The sequence below is a fragment of the Bison bison genome, unplaced genomic scaffold (genome assembly GCF_000754665.1).
Source record: "Bison bison bison isolate TAMUID 2011002044 unplaced genomic scaffold, Bison_UMD1.0 scf7180017862979, whole genome shotgun sequence".
Taxonomy (NCBI): domain Eukaryota; kingdom Metazoa; phylum Chordata; class Mammalia; order Artiodactyla; family Bovidae; genus Bison; species Bison bison.
The window spans coordinates 3,039,371-3,045,783 of NW_011493551.1; the positions used below are offsets into that span (position 1 = coordinate 3,039,371).

Below are 6,413 nucleotides of genomic sequence, written 5' to 3' on the forward strand. Positions count from 1 at the left end.
ATAAGAGTCAGGGACACGACTGAGCGACTTCACTTTCACGTTTCACTTTCATGCATTGGAGAAGGAAATGGCAACCTACTCCAGTGTTCTTGCCTGGAGAATCCCAGGGACCGGGGAGCCTGGTGGGCTGCCGTCTCTGGGGTTGCACAGAGTTGGACACGACTGAAGCGACTTAGCAGCAGCAGCAGCAGTCCAGTTCCAGAGACGCATCATTTATTCAGACAAATAAAAAGTCTCTGAGGCAGAAGCAGAAGTGTCTGATGCCTATTGTTTTAAAACCATAATAGCAGTCCAGTTGGTGGTGTTGAAGAAGACTCTTGAGAGTTCCTTGGACTGCAAGGAGATCCAACCAGTCCATCCTAAAAGAAATCAGTCCTGAATATTCATTGGAAGGACTGATGCTGAAGCTGAAACTCCAATACTTTGGCCACCTGATGCAAAGAGCTGACTCATTTGAAGCAACCCTGATGCTGGGAAAGATTGAAGGTGGGAGGAGAAGGGGACGACAGAGTATGAGATGGTTGGATGGCATCACCGACTCAATGGATGTGAGTTTGAATAAACTCCGGGAGTTGGTGATGGACAGGGGAGCCTGGCATGCTGCATGCAGTCCACAGGGTCACAAAAAGTCAGACACGACTGAGCAACTGAACTGAACTGAACTGGACTCTTGTACCTGAAGAGTGGAATAACACACAGGCTGAAGACAGCTCCAGAAGTTCCTATATAACTGCATCTTCATTAGTTTATTTGAGAGATGAGAGAACTGACATCGTGTCACTTGTCCCTGGCACTTCTAAAGGAGGACAGTGACTACGTAACCACCTACCTTCCTCTAATCTGAGCACGAGTTTCCATGTCTAATATTTAAAGGATGTTTCCATTTTAGGGACACCATGAAGTAAGTGATAAAGCAGGCACCTGTGACCCCAGTTCACCTATCCTGTTTGTTTTTATCCCTCCTGTGTACCAGCCATCTTCAGCCCTGAGAAGGACTTAGACAGCAAAGGGAAATGGCTCATCACCCGTCTGGGGTCTGTGGTACAGAATCCAGACAAGCTCCCAGCTGTTTCTGATGTGACTTGGGAAGCCACGCACCCAGAATGAAGCTCAGCTCTTTGGGTAAGTAGAAAAGGCCAGAACCAGGCCACTAGCTGTAAATAACGGCTGCAAGGGACTTTTGGAAAATCAGCATGACAGTGTCGACTGTCTTTGGGCCTCGCCCAGCCTCCAGTGGGGTGACACTGCAGTGGTATCATCTGAGCTGCCAAGAGAATAAAACTGTTAGAAACTGATAAGAGGTCTTGGTTTCGCATCCCTTCTGTGCTCTGAATGACAGATGAGTTTAGAGATTCATGATCAGACCCCCTGCTCAGCAGAGCCGTGAACTCCTTGAGGTACATGAAATATAAATTGCTCCAGGGAGAGCGGGGCAGAGTGGCAGCTCCAGGCCCAGCCCGACATGGACCAGTTCCGGCCTGGTCCAGATCTGAAGGGCCTGGGGCAGCCCCCCTCTCTTGTTGGTATGACTGAGGAATGCATGAACAAGCAAGGGTCTCCTGCATGGAGAGCCAGGCCTGCCTCTGGAAGATGCAGAGGTATAAGAATTGGGATCTAAAGAGCAGTGTTGACCTCCTCAGAATTCGAGAACTTTTTATAACCGTCTCTGGTGGAGACAGCATATTCTTCACTGTCTGAGCCACCAGGGATATTGGTTGGTTAAAAAGGTGACTCAGGTGTAAGCAGAACCAGGGAGCATGACCAAGATTCTGGACTGATCTCTAACTCCAGGAGCCGGCCACTGACTTCCTAGATGGCGGTTGCAAAGCTCTTCATCACACTTCCTGCGGTTTTGCATCTGTGAGAAGACAGGCGATATGGGCTATAGAACGAATTGAAATGAAATATAAATGTCAAAGTGCTTTGAAAGCATAGTGAGCCATTACGTGGGAGACAGTGTTTTCTGTCGTTATTCATGGTCATGCCGGGTAGGTGAACTTTTTGGTCCTTGTACTGTGACACGGCGAGTTTCACGGCTCCTCTCCTGAAACTGTCTTCCCTTGGCTCTCATGGTAGCGGTCTGTCTGTCTGCGTGTCTCCCTCTTCCTGTTTCTCTCCTTCATTTTTGCATGCCATTTCCTTTTCAGGGGGACTATTCCCTTACACCTGCCTCTCAGATGCTGGGACTCCTGGTGCTTGGTCCTTGGACCTCTCTGCTTTCCATACGACACACTCCCACTGGATGCTGTTACCCACACACAGGACTTGGATTACTATCTGCATGCTGCTGCTCCCCAAATCTGTATCTGAAGCCTGCATCTTTCTTCTGATTTACATACCTCTGCTTAACTGTCCCAAAGGAACTTCAAAAGTCATTGTGTCCAAAATCAAGATCTCCTCGAATCTCTGACTTTTTAATCTCTGGGCTGGTTCTACCATCTGTCGGATTACCTAAGCCAGAAACCTGGGAGTCATCTGGGTCTTCTCCTCCAGGTCCCAGGTATGGAGTTGCTGCACGCATGCTCAGTTGCTAAGTTGTGTTTGACTCTTTGCAGCCTTATGAACTATAACCCACCAGGTTCCTCTGTCCATGGAATTTTCCAGGCAAGAACACTGGAGCCTGTTGCCATCTCCTCCTCCAGAGGATCTTCCCAACCCAGGGATCAAATCCATGTCACCTGTGTCTCTAGCACTGCAGGAGGATTCTTTACCACTGAGCCACCTGGGAAGTTGCTAAATCCAACCAATTCTACCTTTTAATATTTTTCAAATCTGCTTCTTCCTCTTTCTTCATTGCTATTATTTAGTTCAGAACGAACCCATGACCTGTTTCTGGCCCCTGGCCTCGCCTTCATCCCCCATGCCAGCCACATTGCTGAGAGAGCCATCTGTGGCTGTCCATGCTTCAAACTCTCCAACAACGCCATCCCTTCCCTTAATCTGGATGATGAAGCCAAGCTCTGGGCACCTCCCCAGTCTCAGATGCTGCCCCTGCCCCTTACTCCAGGGCTAACTGTAGATCACAGACCTCTGGAGGTGGGTTTGGGGTGAGCTGGCAGTCACTGTAAGGACATCATCAGTGTATGAATGAACAGACTGTTCCTGATGAAAAACAGTTAAGCTTTGTACATAAATGAGGTAGATCTTTCTCAAATGAAAATGTCAGTAGATCCTGTTGGGAATAAAATACATGAGTTCATTTAAAAGAACAGTAAATATTTTTCAAATGCAAATACCTGTAGACACTGCTGGGATAAGAGATGAGTTCATTTAAAACTGTTGTAAAATTCCTAATAGGTATTTTGGGAAGAAGGGGGCATCATGTGCTTTTATCAAGCTGGAGATTTTTAAAGGGACAATTACTATAATGTGGGAGGGCCATTGACATCTGTTGACATCACAAAGGATTCCCAGAACTCGAGGGTGCATTTTGCCCCTGCGTGATCCGGGTCATCGTGTGTGGTACTCCCTCCACCTGGAGCACAGTCAATCTTCCTCCTCCGTGGGACAACTGTTCTGGGTCCCTGCCGAGCCTGCTCTTTTGTTGTCCCCTCTGGGGAACCTTCTCTGAGCCCTGGGTCAGCAGCCCCGACTATGGGCTCTCTTGTTCCCCAAACTTCCCTCTAACCATCTCACTGAATGGTAGGACTTGGCCCTGTGCCCCTCACTGGGCTGCGAGCTTGGTGAGGAAAGGAATGGTGCCTTTCACCGTGAATACTCAGGTTCTTGGCATAGAATTGGGGTGAAATATTTTCTGAACGAGTGAATGGACTTTTGAGGCCCTTTCACATTATTTCTGGTATTCCTGGGCTGAGTTTCTCCAATTCTAAAGAGGCTCCCTGGACATTCGCTGAGTGTCTTTACAGATTTCATTAATGTACCAATTACTCTTGCTCTCAGTGGCCCTGGAGATGTTAGATAAGACCTGAATTATCGCTGATTTTCACAGTCACTCACTAGGTACCTTATCCCAATCAGACACAGACCATTGATCATCGCTAGAGTTTTTCATCTTAAAAAAGATCTATATGACCATCTCTTAGCTAAGCCAACATGAGCTGATTTTGTGAGACTTTAAGTCCTCACATGTCCTTATCTACAAAGTTCCTTCATTATAATGATGGACAGTATGCTATACCACCTCCATTCTATTTTTCCTGTTTATGTTTTTATTGTAATATTTATCCTATTACCCAGTTAAGTCATATCACACTAAATATCACAATTATCTTTCACTTCTGTGCACTGAACAATTTGCAAACATATCACGTGAATGATAAAAACCACTGATTATTGAGCACTGTCTATGCCAAAGGTGAGATGCTGTGATTTACTCTATTGCGTGAAGTCCTCACAACTACCAGCCGAGGCAGGTGTTAGCACCCCTGCAGACGGAGACATTGACGTTTAGAGGGATCTAAGACTCACCCAAGTCGTGCAGCCGTTCAGCGGTGGAGCTGAGACGTGCCTGCAGCATTATACCTCCCTTGTGACTGCTAAAGAGCCCGGTGAGGTACATAGGCAAGTATTATTATTATTATTTTAACTTCACTATTGAGATGAGGTCAGACAGGTTAGGTGGCCTGGGCAAGGTCACACAGCTAATAGCTGGCTAAGCTTAGTCTTGGGTTCAGGCCTCTTGACACCTGTTTCTATTATTTGTGTTGTTCCCCAATTCCACATGGCACTCACTAGGATCATGTTTCTTTCTTTTAAAACCTTTCTTATCATATTTTCATCACATTCTGGGACCTCTTTCCCAGCCTGTGACTTTTCAAACCAGATGCTAAATGATCCAGCCTACGTGGAGCTATTTTTCTTAATTCCCTAGCTGCTGAGGGCTTTTAAATTATCCAAATATTAGGACAACTGTGCTGTTTTTTTTTCTTAAATCACCATCTGTTTTTTCAAAGTCTGAGCTGCTTTGCAATTCCTAAACTTGTTTTCTTTACACTGCATGCTATTTGAAATGGGATTCCAGGTCTCAATTTGGAGTCAAGCCCTCTGCTCCCTGGGTCTCTGTGGGATCCCCCTGGCTAGGTCACCATCCACCCCCCACCACCTGTCTACAATCTCTGGTCTCATTAAGGTTCTTGCTAGCTGTGGACACTGAAGTAAGCTTTCAGCTCTTCTGATGTCTCAGGGAAGCAACTCTAGTGAGCATGCTCTTTGCCAGTCTTGAAGATAATTTGTTGGTCTGGCTCTGGGTGGATTTTTGTGGGGACAGAGGCAACGGAAGCCTGTGTATTATTGGGAGCAGCCTGGGGAGCTAGTGACAGGTTTCTGCTGGCATATCTGGGGCCTTGAATGGGAGGTGAAAGGTCTCAGAGATAACTAGTTCCATCTCCACCACTTTGAGAAAGTGATCTGCCTTCTGTGAACTTAGGTTTCTCTGTCTGTAAGACAGACTAGGTGAACCCTAAGATTCTTTCTGGTTCCCATACTTTTCAGGTGGGTTGCCCACAGTCTAATAGCTAGCTTGAAGCAGAGTTTAAAGCCAAATTCAGTGATCCTGCACAGGTAGAAATCTGATTATGACGTTCACCTGTCTAAATGTTCAGTAACTTCCTGCTGGTCTTAGAACATTCTCCAAGGGCCTTGGGAGACCCCATAAGCAAGGCCTTAGAGGCTCCCCGAGCTCCTGCCCACTGAAGCTCCCCACTACCCACTACCTCCTTTCATTCTGTGTTAAGCTTCCTCCAGTCACAAACTCTCTACTCTCAGGGCTTTTGTACATGTCATTTTGCCTGGAACTTTCTCTGTACTCCCTCCCTGCTTCCGGCTTCCTTTTCTTTACTAATTCCTACCTGTCTTTCAGGTCAGGTGCCCGCAAAGTACTCCCGATCACCTAGCACTTCTCTGTCTCTGCGCTCATCACAGTATCCGGCTTGCTGACTGCCTGTCAGCCTCTCCCCTAGTTAGGAAGACCCTGTGTCGGTCCTGCTCATCCTGCGCTCTCCCGTCCACCAACTCACACAGCAGGTGCTCAGTAAAAGAAGGCCTGGATGTAAATATGTGGGTAGATAAATCACAATCTGGAAGGAAAAGACACTAGGGTGGGAGGACAGAGACTTGAGTTACAGTTCACATTCTGAGCATGACACGTGAAGGTCTAGCAATGTCACAGTTGGCTCTGGTTTGGGGTTTCTAGATTGTTCAGGGAGAGAAGGAGGGAAAGATGGAGTAGGGAGCAGAAGAGAGGGAGGAAGGAGAAGAGAAAGCAGAAGGTGTAAGAATCTGAGTGGTGGTGGGGACACTGGAGGGCATAACCCTTACAACCTCCTAGTTCTAGCGCCAGCGGGCTCGCCCGCATGCCACTAGAGGGCACTCTTGCTCTTCACAACGGTGCCGAGAGCCCGCGCGGCGGCTCCCAGGCAGCGGAGCTCCTGCCTCTGCCCTTCCAGCCCGCTCTC

At 47.5% G+C, this 6,413-nt stretch overlaps 1 protein-coding gene across 1 annotated transcript in view; it reads right to left on the reverse strand.

Moving 5' to 3' along the window:
• Positions 1–6,413, reverse strand: part of HPSE2 (heparanase 2 (inactive)) — a gene marked incomplete at its 5' end in the record, with an annotated part of 275,793 nt that overhangs the window by 3,117 nt on the left and 266,263 nt on the right. The window lies entirely within an intron of this gene.